This window comes from Macaca nemestrina, chromosome 1 (genome assembly GCF_043159975.1).
Source record: "Macaca nemestrina isolate mMacNem1 chromosome 1, mMacNem.hap1, whole genome shotgun sequence".
Lineage (NCBI taxonomy): Eukaryota > Metazoa > Chordata > Mammalia > Primates > Cercopithecidae > Macaca > Macaca nemestrina.
In genome coordinates, this window is record NC_092125.1 from 50366548 (window position 1) to 50383174 (window position 16627).

Genomic DNA, 16627 nt, shown 5'->3' on the forward strand with positions numbered 1-16627 from the left:
GCACACCTGACTCCCTCAGCAGACTGTAAACCACTATGTTTTGTATTCCCAGTACCAAGCAGAGTGACTTGTACCCAAGAAATAGTGCATCTAGATTTGATGAATAAATAAGTGATTTTCCAAAGTAGCATTTTAAATATTATTGATCTTCTTGAGAATATTACTTAGGGTAATTGAGCCTTCCTGGATTTTCTGAAATGAAAGAAATATGTGTAATTTTATGTGCTAAGTTTAATTAAGGCAGGTCCTTTCTTTTTTTCAGTATCCTTAAAGTTTTAATGAAAAGTTGCTCCTATAATGATGATATGTAAGTCCACAGATGTGGTTTTACATCTTTTTTTTTTCTGTTTTTTAATTATACTTTAAGTTCTAGGGTACATGTGCACAACGTTCAGGTTTGTTACATAGGTATACATGTGCTATGTTGGTTTGCTGCACCCATTAACTCATCATTTACATTAGGTATTTCTCCTAATGCTATCCCTCCCCCATCCACCACCCTCCAACAGGCCCCAGTGTGTGATGTTCCACACCCTGTGTCCAAGTGATCTCATTGTTCAATTCCCACCTATGAGTGAGAACATGTGGTGTTTGGTTTTCTCTCCTTGTGATAGTTTGCTGAAAATGATGGTTTCCAGCTTCATCCATGTCCTTGCAAAGGACATGAACTCATCCTTTTTTATGGCTGCATAGTATTCCATGGTGTATATGTGCCACATTTTCTTAATCCAGTCTATCATTGATGGACATTTGGGTTGGTTTCAAGTCTTTGCTATTGTGAATAGTGCCGCAATAAACATACGTGTGCATGTGTCTTTATAGTAGCATGATTTATAACCCTTTGGGTGTATACCCAGTAATGGGATGGCTGGGTCAAATGATATTTCGAGTTTTAGATCCTTGAAGAATCACCACACCGTCTTCCACAATGGTTGAACTAGTTTACAGTTCCACCAACTGTGTAAAAGCGTTCCTATTTCTCTACATCCTCTCCAGCATCTGTTGTTTCCTGACTTTTTAATTATTGCCATTCTAACTGGTGTGAGATGGTATCTCATTGTGATGCTGGTTTGCATTTCTCTGATGACCAGTGACGATGAGCAATTTTTTTCATGTGTCTGTTGGCTGCATAAATGTCTTCTTTTGAGAAGTGTCTGTTCATATCCCGTGCCCATTTTTTGATGGGGTTGTTTGGTTTTTTCTTGTAAATTTGTTTGAGTTCTTTGTAGATTCTGGATATTAGCCCTTTGTCAGATGGGTAGATTGCAAAAATTTCTCCCATTCTGTGAGTTGATGAGGGCTGCAGGGTATTCCAGAGCACTCTTCAACATCAGGAAAAATGTTTTAACATATAAACAAGATAATTTAAGGGCAAAAATAAAGTTCTCCCTCTGCTAGCTTTCCTCAATTAGCTGTTCTCCTCAAGCTTGATAAGATTCCAGGAGCAAAAGAACATCTCTCAACTTCCTGACACTTTCCAGCACTTGGGACAGGACTGTAGCTGAAATGTTATGGCTGTGTATTATAAACTCAGAAATGGGGTTTTAATAAACAAAAACCACTTTATATGCTGTTTAAAAACTTGCTGCAATCTGTTAAACATGTGGGTATGTGTGTGCAACTGTGCACGTATTTTTTAATGACATTTTTGGAACTTGTATTTTCATCCAAAGAACAATGTTTTCTTCAAAATAATTCCTGGCATATCATAGAGAAGACACCATGTTATCCTCTTGCGTGTCCAGCTTTAAGTGCAACGTGTGGCACACAGAAGAGGTTCAACAAATAATCCCCTAAAAGAGGAAGGAGCTGATGAATGAAATGAATGGATGAAAGGGGTGGGGGAAGAGGTAAAATCTCTTTGATTCTATTAGTTGTAATTCAAAAGTTACCACACAGGGGATAAAAAGAAAATGAAGGGAGAAAGAGTAGTGTTCTAGATTAAAACTTGGGCAGGGAAAGTAGCGTTCTAGATTAAAAGCAACTTCAAAAGCAAATGCAAAGTGGTGCTTAATTACATCTTTTTTTTTTTTAAGCAGCTGTATCAAGCAATAAGGATAAGTGGGGAAATTTGAATATGTGCCGGGTACTAGACAATATGAGACAACTCTATTAATTTTGTTGTTTTGATAATGATACTAAAGTTATGTGAGAAAGCATTCTTTCTTCTTAGATCTGTATAGTGAAGTATTTGGAATAAAAAGTAGGATGTTTAATATTTACTTTTAAATATCGTAACAAAGAAAAAGCAAAGATAGCCAAAATGTATGGTATATATACAGGGGAAAGAAGCTCCCGAAAGCAAAGGTGCTCAAGTAGCTCTAAAATTACTTCATTATCTTGAGGGTTTATTGTTAGCAGGTATAAACAGTACTTTTCTTTTTTATAGAAAGAAACCAAGGACACTCTTAAAATGACACCAACTTAATTTTCCAGTAGTTTTTAAACACCACACCTGAGACAAACCAAAATACTCACTCTTCCAAAAGAAGACAAGTTGGCACGCTGTTCATATCCTGCATCCTTTTGTAATATCCCCTGCTCTCATCTCAACCTCTGAAGATCCAAACCACCAATTAAGGTCCAGGTGAAGTACAACCACGACTATGAAACAGTCCCAGCTGGAGGTCATTTCTCACTGCTCTAACCCAAGGCTATTAGCACTTTGGTGAACATTGGAATCACCTGGGTTGCTTTAAAACATTTCCAATTCCGAAACCATCCCTCCAAAGACTGAGATTCAACTGGTGTAGACTGGAGACAAGAAACTTGCATTTTTAATAAGTGTCCTGGGTGAATTTAATGCAGGTGTTCTAAGAACTACATATTGAAACAAATGCTTGAGTAAACACATTTTTAACCCTTTTAAATGCATGTTCTTTCCACCATATATTTAATGAGCTTAAAAACAAAAATCACAATTTATAGGTTTTGTTGCTCCCAAGAATCTGGCACAGTATCCTCTCATATAAGGCGATATTAAATATTTGTTGGAAAACGTTACATTTAGCAAGAAGAGAGTACTGATTATCCCTAAGGATTGATATTTATTTAAATATTGTTCTATTTCAGTTTAAAAACATATTTAAATGTGTTGCACTAGTACCCCTAGGTTTCAAAACTTCTCAGTACATTTATAACTTTAGGTTGTAACTGAATTGCAAATCGCCAGATGAATTGATTTTTAAAATGTGACATACACACACACACACACACACACACACACACACACACACACACACAAATCGGCTTTTTTAAAAAAGGAAATTCTGTCATTTGCAACAACATGGATGAATCCAGAGGTCATTATGCTAAGTGAAATAAGCCAAGCACAGAAAGACAAATACTGCATGATCTCACTTACATGTGAGTCCAGCTCATAAAAGTAGGGAGTAGAATTGAGACAGGAGAATAGAGTCTGGAGGCAGGGAACTTAAGGCGTTTCACGCTGACTTCCTAAAACTATAGTGAAAGGAAAACCCTAACTTTCCATACCTGAGTAACAAAGGAACCAGAAGCTACTCCCTTTGCAAACCCCCACCTTTTCTGTGGGGCAGATGAGAAATTGAAAGTACCTCTGATAGGCCGGGCGCGGTGGCTCAAGCCTGTAATCCCAGCACTTTGGGAGGCCGAGACGGGTGGATCACGAGGTCAGGAGATCGAGACCATCCTGGTGAACACAGTGAAACCCCGTCTCTACTAAAACTACAAAAAAAAAAACTAGCCGGGCGAGGTGGCGGGCGCCTGTAGTCCCAGCTACTCGGGAGGCTGAGGCAGGAGAATGGCGGGAACCCGGGAGGCGGAGCTTGCAGTGAGCTGAGATCAGGCCACTGCACTCCAGCCTGGGCGACAGAGCGAGACTCCGTCTCAAAAAAAAAAAAAAAAAAAAAAAAGAAAGTACCTCTGATTTATTGCTTTTTGCAACCAATCAGATGTTTGCATAGGAGTGTAACTTTGTAACTTCACTTCAGCCTCTTTGGTGGCTGTCCACAACCAATCAAACTGATGGCCGGCCACTACATCATTTACTTGAGATTAAACACCAAGTTGCCAATGGGACCTCAAGCGGGTATTCTGTATCTGGGCCCTTGAGCCGGCTGCTGGGCGGCTCCCACAGTGTGGAGTGTACTTTCATTTTCAATAAATGTCTGCTATCGTTCTTTCGTTGCTTCATTGTTTCTTTGCTTTCCTGTGCGTTTTGTCCAATTTTTTGTTCAATATGCCATGAACTTAGACAATTTGCAGTCAAGACCCTCTACTGGTAACAGAACGATGGTTACCAGGCTGGGAGAAGGGGCTGACCAGGGAAAGAGGAGACGTCCTAATGTTATCCCTCCGCTAGCCCCCTACCCCTCCACAGGCCCCAGTGTGTGATGTTCCCCTCCCTACTTCCATGTGTTCTCATTGTTCAACTTCCAGTTATGATTGAGAACAGGTGGTGTTTGGTTTTCTGTTCTTGTTATCACAAGTTTGCTGAGAATGATTGTTTCCAGCTTCATCCATATCCCTGCAAAGGACATGAACTCATCCTTTTTTATGGCTGCATAGTATTCCATTTCTCTGGTTAAGTATATTTCTAGGTATTTAATTTTATTTGTAGATATTGTCAGTGGGGTTACTTTCTTAGTTTCTTTTTCAGATTGTTCACTGTTGGCATATTATAATGCTACTGATTATTGTATGTTGATTAACAAAATTAACATACAATAATCAGTAGCATTTATTTGTTTATCAGTGCTATATTTGAATTTATCAGTGCTAATAACTTTCTTATAGAGTCTTTGGGTTTTTCTAAACATAAGATTATATTGTTTGCAACAAGAATAATTTGACTTTCCAACTTGGATGTCTTATATTTCTTGCTTTTGTCTCATTGCTCTAGCTAGAACTTCCAGTACTATGTTAAATAACAATGGCGAAAGTGAGCATTCTTGCCTTGTTCCACATCTTAGAGAAAAGACTTTTGGGCTTCCCTGTTCAGTATGATACTAACTGTGGGTCTGTTTATATGACTTCTATTGTTTTGAGGTATGTTCCTTCTATACCCAGTTCTTTGAGAGTTTTTATCACGAAGGAATGTTGAGTTTTATTGAATGCTTTTTCAACATCTAATGAAATGATGATATGCTTTTCGTTCTTCATTCTGTTGGTATGATGTATCACAATGATTGATTTGCATATGTTGAACCATCTTATTTTAAACTGAAGACAATATAACTCTGATTACAAAATGATAACAGACAGGCAAGCAAAGAGAAAACTAATAGAAACTCTACAGTTTAATTCTATCTCCCCTCCCATTTTTTACTTTTTTGTTTGTTTGTTTCTATTTACATCTTTTTATACTATCGCTTAAGAAGTTGTGGTAGATATTATTTTTGATAAGTTTGTCTTTTAGTCTTCTTACTCAAGATATGAGTGGTTTACACACCACAATTACAGCGTTAGAATATTTGTATTTGTCTGTATACTTACTGTTACCAGTGAGTTTTTGTACCTTTAAATGATTTCTTATTGCTCATTAATGTCCTTCTCTTTCAGATTGAAGAACCCTCTTTATAATTTCTTATAGGACAGGTCTGGTATTTCTTATAGAACAAACAAAAGATAGCTTTTGTTTGTCTATGAAAGTCTTTATTTCTTCTTCGTGTTTGAAGGCTGTTTTCACTGGGTATAATATTCTTTGATAAAAGATGAAGATTATTTTCCTTCATCACTTTGAATATATCATGCCAATCTCTCCTGGCTTGACAGGTTTCCACTGAGACGTCTGCTGCCACACATATTGAAGCTCTTTTATATGTTGTTTCCTTTCTCTTGCTGCTTTTAGATCCTTTATTTATCCTTGATCTTTGGGAGATAGATTATTAAAATACCTTATCATAGTCTTATTTGAGTTAAATCGCCTTGGTGTTCTATGCCCTTCTTGTATCTGAATATTGATATCTTTCTTTAGGTTTGGAAAGTTTTGTGTTATTGTTCCTTTAAATAAACTTTCTACCCCAATCTCTTTCTCTACCTCATCTTTAAAATCTATAACCCTTATATTTGTTTTTTGAGGATATTTTCTAGATCTAATCGGTATGCTTCACTTCATTTCCTTTTTTTCTTTTTTCTTTCTTCTTCTCTGCGTATCTGCATACAGCCTGTCTTAAAACTCATTAATTATTTCTTCTGCTTAATTCTGCTGTTGATAGGCTGTGATACAATTTTTAGTGTCTCAGTTGAATTTTTCAGTTCTACAATTTTTGATTTTCAGAAAACATTTCAATCTTTTTGTTCAATTTCTCTGATAGAACTCTGAATTCCTTTCCTTTGTTAAATGTTGAGTTCACTGAGCTTCCCCAAAATAGCTACTTTGAATTCTCTGTCTGAAAGATCACATATGTCTGTCACTCTGGGATTGGTCACTGGTTCCTAATTTAGTTCATTTATTGAAGTCATGTTTTCTGGATGGTCTTGATACTTCTGGATGTTTACCAATGTCTGGGCTTGTTTGTAGCCATCCTTCTTGAGAAGGTTCTCCAGGTATTCAAAGGAAATTGAGTATTGTGATCTAAGTCTTTGGTCACTGCAACCATATTGTACTGGGTGCACTCCAAACCTGGTAATGTTGCAAATCTTGCAGACTTGTACCACCTTATTGGGCTCAGGCAAGATACAGGATAATTTTCTGTATTACTGGGCAGAGTATCTTGTTCTCCTCCCTTACTTTCTCCCAAACTGAAGGAAGCTCTTTTTCCATGTTGGGCTGCCTAGCACTGGGGGTGAGGTGATACAAAAATTCTCCGCCTCACCATAGCTGTTGTTTTACTGGCTTGTGTGCACCTCAGGTCCACTGCCTCTGAGCTCAGCACAGCATTAGTAGTTTCCCAAGGACTGCAGCCCTTGTAGTCTGACTGCCTTTCAAATGTATTCAAGACCCCATGCCACTTTAGTCAGCCAGTAGTGGAGCTAGCTGGAGCTTAGACCCCTACTACTGGGGCAGAAGTTTCCCTTCTGGCTGAGGCTGTTTTAAATGTTCCCTCTATGGGCACTGGCAGAATTTTGCCCTGTGTAATATGTATTCCACTGTGAAAGGGTAGAACTAAGTTCCAATGCAAATTTCCACAATCACTTCACTTTCCCTCCCCCAAGTACTCAATATACTCTCTCCATGGCACTGCTGGGGTTGGGGAGAGGTGGTGTTGGCAATGCAAGACTGTCTTTCCCACTTTCTTTAATGTCTGTTATTTTGATATAATGTTAAAACCAAGCACTATAATCACTCATCTGATTTTTGGTTCTTATAAAGTCGCTTTCTTGCATGTATAGTTGTGCAATTCGGTGTTCCTTTATGAGAGGTATGGGGGAACCATTTTCTGGAGAGTTCTGTTTGACCATCTTGTTCTGCCTTCCTTAAATTCTTCATTTAAAAGAAGTAAAGTTCTTGATTGACCTAGAGAAGGCAAAATGCTATTTTCTCCTTCTCGTCCATTCTGGAATATATTCTGACCATTAAAAATTGCTACTACTTTAATATAGTAATAGAGCAGATAGATACTTCAAATTTATAAATTGTGCATGTGAACTGGATTTCTTTTTTATTTAATAATAAATGGACAAGGTAAATGGGAAATCGTACACTTATTTACTCATTTAATAAGTATTTATAAAATGACTTCTCTTTGTAAGATGCTATAGTATATATTAGGCAGGAGAATTTCCCAGATCTTACTATATTCAAAGCATAAGTGATATGCAATAATGATACATTTTTAGTTCTATTTGTAAATAAAGAAATTTTATGTATATTTTGATATCAGATAAAAAGTAATACTTTTGCTATTAGTGTTAAGTTTACTACGGGAAGATCAAGAAATTACTATAAATAACGTGTCTACAGGCTTACCATATTATCTTCAATCTATTTTGTATGAGTGCTAGAAAAATGGGATTTATGACAAAGCATATAAAGTCCTTTTGTTTATCTAGAATCTCTTAAAGTATGTTTCTTGTAAAACTTCTTCCTGCAAGTATAATGGATAGTTCAAGAAAAAAAAAATGTTTATATAATTAAATCAGTTTGGGAAATGCTATATGTTAGAAACTCTCTTTTGGAAATTCACAATACACATGCACAAACTAAAGAGTCTGAATAGTCCCACAGTAAATATATATATATTTTTTTAATAAATATAAATAAATATTTATTAAAATATATATATATATATATAGCCCAATGTTTCCCAAATTTTGGATAGCATAAAGAAATTTTGGCAAAGAATGTGATCTCCTATAATTCAAAATACAAAATTTTTAAAGGTGGTCAAGTGGCATCAGCTAAAGATGAATACGATCTGCATATATACCCCAAATCTCTGTCTCTTCTGCTCGTAGTGTGGAAAAGTTGTCCTGTTTTTGTTTAAAGGCTTGCTGTTCCACTTGACTCTGCTTATCACCTAATTTAACTTTCTCAATGACTTCATTCCTGCATCATCAATTTTTTGTTGATATTTTTCTTTATTGAAATGCTGGTCCACTGACTATGAAAACAATCTTTCGTAACTCCCTTTTGGGAAAAGATTACTTGAAAAATGTCAAGTTATCACCTATTTCTTTGCTGCCCATTAGGGCAAAATTCTCGGAAGTTTATACTTGATTGATCTTCTTGATGATGTTCCTATGTGTTTTCAAACACCTTCCAGTCTGCCTTTCCCCCACACCACTCCTCTGAGATTGTTCTTGCCTAAGTCTCAAAAAATTCTGTGTTGGAAAATTCAGTGGGCCTTTTTCAATTCTTCTCTTACTTCATATTCAGTAGCATCCACATAAGTGGCCACTCATTCCTTGAAACTTTATCCTTTACTTCTGAGAGATCACACTTTGTTTTTTTACCGTATCTCACTTCAATCTACTATGACGACTTCACTGCATTCACCAGACTTCAAAAAGTTAGAATTCCCCAGGCTCAATTCAGGTGATTTTTGTTTTTCTAAGCTCTTTCTAGATAATCTAATTAGTTTCCATAGCGTTAAATAACATGATATGAATAGATTTTGATTGCCAAATGTGTAGCTCTAGTTCTTAGTCAGTTCTGAGCTCTAAACTCTTAGAGCTAGCTCTCTGTTGACATTTTAGTGTATACACTGCATGCATCTTAAAGGTAACAAGTCCAAAAGGGAACTCTCACTTTCCCACCTCATCTGTTTCCGTTTTACCTATAGCAATAAACAGCTCTACGCTCTACCTAATTGCTGCAGTCATTGTCATTCCCTCTTTCCCTTATCCCTTATATTTAACTCATTAACAAGACCTGTCATTTTATCCCTCAAATATTATCTTGGATACATATCCACTTCTCAAATATCCATTCCTTCAAATATTTATATTGGATAAATATCCATTTCTTGACATCCCCATTTCTACAATTCTAGTTCAAGCTGGCATCTAGTCTTGCCTGGACTAGTGCAATTTCCTTCTGACTGATCTCTTTGTTTCTTCTCTTGTTTCACCCCAATCAATACTGCCCTCAGTATTTGAGTGACTTTTAAAACATGTAATCTGATTGATTGACTCATTTCATACCTCACTGCTTAAAAGCCTTCAATGGCTTCCTAAAAAACTTGGAATAAAATACGATGGACAAGTTCTTCTTCGTGTCTGCCTCAGCTTGATCCATTTGCCCCATTTCTCTGTGCTTGGCATTTCTGGTTTCTTTTCTCTTCCTGTAAACATCATCAGTTCTTTTTCTTCTCAGAATCTTGGTCCCTGAATTTTCCTCTACCTGAATTGCTCTTTCCCCTATTTTTCCTACAGTCTACCTTTCTTCTTTCATATATCAACTCAAGCCACCTCAGTCTATCTGTGTCAATCCAACCTAAAGTTGCCAGCACACACATCAGATTCTATATTCTCCAAGTTTTATTTCCTTCAAAACATTTAAAATGATATATATTGATTTTGCTTATTAATGAAGAGTGATGATGAGTTAGGCTGGGCAGTAATTGGACATTGTTTTCTCTCTAAACATGCTCCACACACACCCCATACATATCACTGAGGTCAGAGGTCTTTGTATTCTAGTCAACCACTGTTAGCCAAATGCCAAGAACAGTACTAGCACAAAAAAACCTGCTGAATTAATACTTGTTGGATAAATTAATGAATAATCTTCATTACAAACAAATAAGACTTATTTTTCAGTGTCAACCCAGAAGATCTAATCCTTGTACATTCTGATGAGAAGTAAATCTAAGGAGGTGAGTCCATGTAACAATATAGTCTAGATTACAGTAAGAAACCTAGTTAAAAGTGAAATGCGGATCTTCTAAGGTGATATATATCCCTAGCACACTTGAAGTCTGGGTGGAAAACAACTCACCAATTTTTGCAGGTAATTTCAGATAACAGTCACACCTCGCTGTATCCATATCTCCTTTTCAGGCCACAACTACCAATATCTTAAATTTAAAATCCTGGGTTCCAAGGTTATTTTTCTTCTCTGCTCATCTTTTTCATAGAAAATTTTTTCACTAAGATGTAATTGAGAGATTGGCCACTTGAGGGCACTTTAGCTCCTTTATAAATGCTCCTTAAAAAAAAAAAAAAGCCACCTTCCTTTCAAACAGGCAAAAATCGCTTTCCCTAATATTATATCCCTGATTCTGACACTTAAATCTCAAATTCCTAAAATTCAAATCAGCTACTACTAATTCAAGATATCCAACATTACTAACTCATGACATCATCTTATTCAACTTTCTTACCACAGCTCTGTCCTCTGTCTGTCTGCTCATGAAGAGAACACAGCACCATCCATTTTAGTCTAATGATCATCAACTGGGGTGAGTACTAGAATCACATAGAAGAACTGTCAAAATATGCCTTTTTGAGCCCCACTCTGATCCCCTCAGATGCATTAAGTCACAACCATCAAAGACGTAACATCAGTGTAGGAGTGTTTTTTAAAAAGCTTCCCAGGTGCTTCTGACACATACTTGGATGAGAACAAGGGACAGGGCCAACGTTTTCAACCAGCCATGTAAATAATAATAATAATAATAATAATAATAATAATAATAATAAAAATCCATGCAACTACTTCTGCTTATCCACAGAATCTGAGCACAAAGCAAAAAAGTATTCATTCCATTCCTGGGTTATTCTTCCTAGATTCCTGGTTGCTTTTTGTTGTTGCAGCTCCCTATAAAGGAAACAATTATATCCCCGTTTCCACCTTCACCACCGCATTTTAAGCAGCACTGCGTTGCTCGCATTCTCTTTCTAGAGTAATATGCTCAGCTGTGGTGGCACAGAGAGGGAAACTGGCCTAAATTTTGTCACAGGCAGCTAGAAAATATTAAAAAGTAGATTGTGATACCTGCACAATTTTCATGTTATTCCAACTGCGAGGGTGAGCTCTTCAAAAGTGTAGTGATACAGTAGCCTGTCTTTCATTGGGCTCCTCAGAAAAGCACATCTGCAAACCATCAGAAGAAAAGAATAACTACTTCATCTCTTTACCTGCTTTACCAGCATGATCTCCCACCTTTGGTAACAGGTACTAAACACTGGCTCTAACTTAAACAAGAAGAGATGTTTTCTAGGAAGAATCCAGAGTGGTTCTGATACAGGAGTTAAGAAGAAATTACTTAAGCAGATAGTGAGGGTACTGGAGTCTTTGGTAAGGTTTTGCTTTTAATGAAAAGCAGCCCCAAATCATTTTCTTTTCTAACAAAAAGCAGCCTTTTTTGGTAAAATTGAGCTGAAGACATAGATGCCAGCAGTTGTGCCAATCGTGTTCAAAATGGTGGCTCCATCTTCTCTTCTTTTTGCCAGCCACATATACAGTAAGGAGCTGCCAAGATGGTGCTGGTCAAACGGAAAGCCCATTTGCGTAACAAGGTTAAGGCAGGGTAACCAGCCTTCCCTGCCCACTATATAAATGTCACACCTGATCAAACCAATCTGTGGACCCTACATACATCTGACACTGCCTCTCAAGCCTGCCTATAAATCCAGCAAACTCTGCCATGGTTTGGCCTTTTCCCTTCGGAAGCACCTCCCTCTCACTAGAGAGAGAACTCGTTCTTTCTCTTTCTTCCACCTATTAAACCTTAGCTCCTAAAATCCTCATGTGTGTCTATGTCCTCAATTTTCTTGGTGTGAGACAATGAACTGCAGGTATTTACCCCAGACAACGAAGCTTCAGTTTCAAGATGGAAAGTGTTGTGAACAATTGCATCTCAGAAGAGGCAAGAACCAGGGCACCTCTGGGAATCTCTGCAGGCATTATGGTATTTCCTTAAAGCATATGACTGCCCTAAGGACTGCCATCTAAATGTTTCTGTCTGACTACCTTCAGTTCTGAGGTTTCCTCTGTCAAGGTTCTCATTCCCGAGGTAAGAAGTCAGACGGCCTTCTGTAGATCCAGTATCTTTCTGAAGTGGAAGGACAGTGTCTGGTGAGCAGGTGTCATGAAGGGCCAGCAGCATGTGCACATTGGGAGGGGTGCTGTGTGAGTCAGGCTGCACAGACAAGAATAACATCTACTGTTTTGGCATCTTTCCTTACCACCACATGATGTTTCTCTGCTCTGAGGAGATCATACACCTTGATTTCTCCAAGTATGTGGGAGATTCATTCCAGTCCCAGCAATGCCATTAGCTCCCTTTTTCAGGCCAACTCATATGTATTAGAGAATATATTTATTTTTCCCGCAAGAATATGAGATGCAGGAGGGCTGTACATTGATTCTGCATATTTTTATCCCAAGCCTAGGAGGACAGTTCACTCAGGAGACAACTAGAGAGCAGCACCTTCAATTCACTTTTCTTGGAATCCAGGTTGTATCCTGATAAGAAGCATGTGAAAAAAAAATGAGTGTGTGCATGTTGATTGGGGTTGAAGGAGAGATGTTCAACATTAACATAGAATTAATGAATTAATGATGACATAGTATAGTCATATTGGGATATTGAGATGTGCTGCACTTTGGAATAAGAGAGGCATAGGTTCCTATCCTGTTTATTTAGCAGATTATTTATCTTGCCAATGCATCTATTTCTTCCTCTATGGAATGGAGAAACAGTCCTATGAATCTCTATGAGGACTAAATTGGAGAACATGTTACGCTGGGTGTGGTTGAATGGCTCCCAGCAGCCAACCCCACCTGTTTCCATGTTCCTTTTTTGTACATGGGAGCTGGGGAGATAAATGCTACATTTAGCAGACTCCTTGGCAGCAAGAGCTCTGGGTGTGAGTTGTGTTCTGCCAACCAGAGGGAGAAGTTGGACGTGAGCTAGAGGCCATGTTCCTTCGACACTTGACTGTTCCTGCTGGCTAGCAACGTGGTAGGAACAGGAGGTTTTTATACAACAGAGTTTGCATGCGTATTTCAGATTTTTCAGTGTTTCAAGATTTGTGACATTACTGCAGCGATGACCTCAGAGCGGGGCACTCTTAATGAGTCAGTTCCACATTATTTTGGCAGTCAACCCACAATATCCACTCAAAAACTGACTTCTCTGACCCTTCCGCTGATTGTCAGGATCTCACTTGCAGTATTAACCCACTTCTGTTTTCAGTCTCTAGACCGGTTTCTGTTTCCTGTTCTGAGCACTGACTAATATAGATATACAAAGTGCTTAACAGAGCACCTTTTTCTGACACTTAAAACTGCTCGATAAACATAGCTATTATTATTATTATTATCTAGTATTTGACCTTAATCAAGTTGCTTAACCACACTTATAGATAAGCCTGAATTTTCATATCTATAACAGAGGGACCTTCTTGAGGAGCTGCTGTACAGATAAAATCACATAATGTATGAAAAGAGCTTAGCACAGCGAGTAGGTGCCCAATAAATTTTGTGTATAGTTACATATTCCTTTTATTCATTTTCATTGTTAACATATAAATTATTTTATTCGTTGTTTAGCTTAATCCACACATAGTATAACACTATAACAGCATCAAACTGTTGTATGCCAATGTGTATGTTATTGACACGTAGTAAATTTCTAAATTTAGAAACGTGTTATACAAGGAGCCAGGTTAAACTTAAATAATGAGAGTTTCTGCAAAACTAATCAACTGACTCTTACCTCTGGTAATTTTTCCTTAGACTCTTTGTTCTACCATCACTAGAGGGCAGACAAATACAGTGAATAATCAGTACCAGCTAAAGCAGTAAATTCTTGATGAGCTTTCTGAATATGGGTAGAAACTATATTTTTCAAACATGAAAATAGAAGAACAAAGATACTATGTAAAAACACAAATATCAGTTAAAAGTTTATATGCTTATTTTAACTTTATACTTATATAAAATTAGTAAGCACAATTTTCTAGCTCATACTTACGTAAATTTTAAAGTAAAATCATTCAGCAACACATACATGAATTTTTAAAATTAACAAGAGAATTAAATAATATATTCATTAGAACAGAGAGAGAAGGTAGCATAGTAAGAGGATCACGAATCTGGGAATACAAAGACCCAAACTCCATGGGTCACTTTATCTAGTAGATGTTGTAGGCACAGTGCTTTGGGCCTACCAACTTTCAAGATACTCGAAAAATGTTTGGAACTTGTAAAATAATTGACTCCAAACTTTGAAATGAAGACGGTTTTTATTTACACACACACATACACACATATATGCACACAACCTAACAAGCAATATTCCCAAAACAGTAAGAACCTGTTGGGATTTTGATTGAATGGCAATAAATGATTTTTATAGAACTGCCTTTACAATATTGGGTCTTACAATCTATGAATATAGTACAGCCCTCTGTTTCTTTGTTTATTTGAGTCTTATTTTAATTCTTTTAAATGATATTTTATACTTTTCTATACAGAGTTCTTGAACATAGAGTTAGGTGTGTAAATATTTTTATACTATTTTAAATAATACCCTAATTTTAATTTCTGACTCTGTTACTGTTATATATAAATACAATTTCTGTATGTGGCTGAAGTTATCTAACTTGCTAAATTCTTTTATTAATTGATATTATGTGTAGAATCTCTTGAATTTTCTGTATATATGATCCTCTTTTCTGCAAATAATATCAATTTTATTTCTTACTTTGCTATATTTTTATTTTTATTTCTTTTTCCTACTGCATTGCTACATATCCTCCAGTATATGAAGAAATAAATTAATGAAAGCAGCCTCCTAGCCTTGTTATTGAAATAGAGAACTTTTTATTTATCATTATATGTAATATTTGTTAAAGGTTTATCAATTTTATTAATATTTTAAATTTAGCAACTTTGATATGCCTTTGTTTATGTGTTTGTTCTACTCCTTTTTTTCTGCTCTCTTGTTTTTGTTTCTATTATAGCCTTTGGATTGAATATGCTCTTTTTTTCCTACATTCAGCACCATGAAATGGAGGCTTAGTTGACTAAGTTTTAGACTTTCCTTTAAAATATAGACATATAGGATTTTCAATTGAAATATCTCTTTGAACACATCTTTAATACAGTCCCAGAAATTCTAAATGTTGTACTTTTATTATGTATTTCATGATATTCCTAATTTTCATTGTGATTTATTTTCTCATAATTTTTATATAAACACATTTTTTGATTTTCAAGTATACAGGCTGTTTCCAGTTTGGTTTTCTCTTTTGTGGTCTGGTTTACTTTATTTTTACTGTGTCCAGAGAACACACTGTTATTTTAAATGCACCAAAATTTATAGATGGTTTATGTGTGATAGAAGGATATGAATTTTGTAGTTTCAAAGTTTGTATTACCAGTAGGGGAAGCTGCTTTGAAATCTTCCCTTATCACTGTGTATTTAACTATTTCTCAATCTAGTTCTGTTCACTGTTATACATATATAAATTGTCCATTCCAAATTAGAATGTATATTGCCACTTGCTAAATTAAACTTCTTGTAATTATGAAGTAGCCTACTTAATCTCTAGTGATATGTATTTCCTTAAAGTCTATTTTGTCTGACATTAATGTGTTTATATAGCATATCTTGATAAATATAACTTTGTTTTGTAGAAGTTGTTGGTGGAGTAGGACAGATCAGTTATATAACTGGTATACATAAGTATAAAAACTGAGTTGAAAATAATAAATTATAATTATTCAACCTGAAGTCCCAGCATCTTCATTCTGAAATTAAATTATTTAGTAATTTTTCAATATGATATAGACTAAAATCATCCTTCTATGTCCTTAGACTTTGCCTTTTCAAGTCTTCCATATCTGTTCTCTTCCTTGGTGTGTAATGTTCCACCTCAAATCACGTTTGATGCATTTGCTACTGATATGGACAGGAGACAGGGAAATACTGAGTAGAAGAGGGTAGTTCCCCAGGAAGGCTTCACCCTCAAGCCTGGAGACCCACAGCCCTAAGTGGGAACAGGCATTTCTGTCTTCGTACCCGAAAAGCTGCCTTTTGGCCCGCCATGCCCCTATCCTGTACCCATATAAATTCCGAACCCCAGGCTTCAGAAACAGACGAGCACACGAGGAGACAAGGATATAAAAAGACACACAGTGGAACAACACAGCAGAGAAAGCAAAGAGAAGGAATTTCTGAACACTGAGAGGAGTTTGGCTGGGGCCGGTCAAAGAAGAGCTCAGCTGCTGGATGGCCAACCTCAGGGA

At 36.6% G+C, this 16627-nt stretch overlaps 1 long non-coding RNA gene across 3 annotated transcripts in view; it reads right to left on the reverse strand.

Moving 5' to 3' along the window:
* Positions 1 to 16627, reverse strand: part of LOC105484626 (uncharacterized) — a 540758-nt gene that overhangs the window by 225594 nt on the left and 298537 nt on the right. Inside the window, exon 11 of one of the 3 annotated variants that reach the window (XR_011612172.1) lies at positions 10562 to 14129. The exons of 1 other annotated variant lie outside the window; for it this stretch is intronic. This is a non-coding gene — a long non-coding RNA (uncharacterized lncRNA). Of the gene's footprint in view, positions 1 to 10561; positions 14130 to 16627 lie in introns of those variants that run through there. One more of the 3 variants, XR_011612174.1, reaches the window with a different exon arrangement.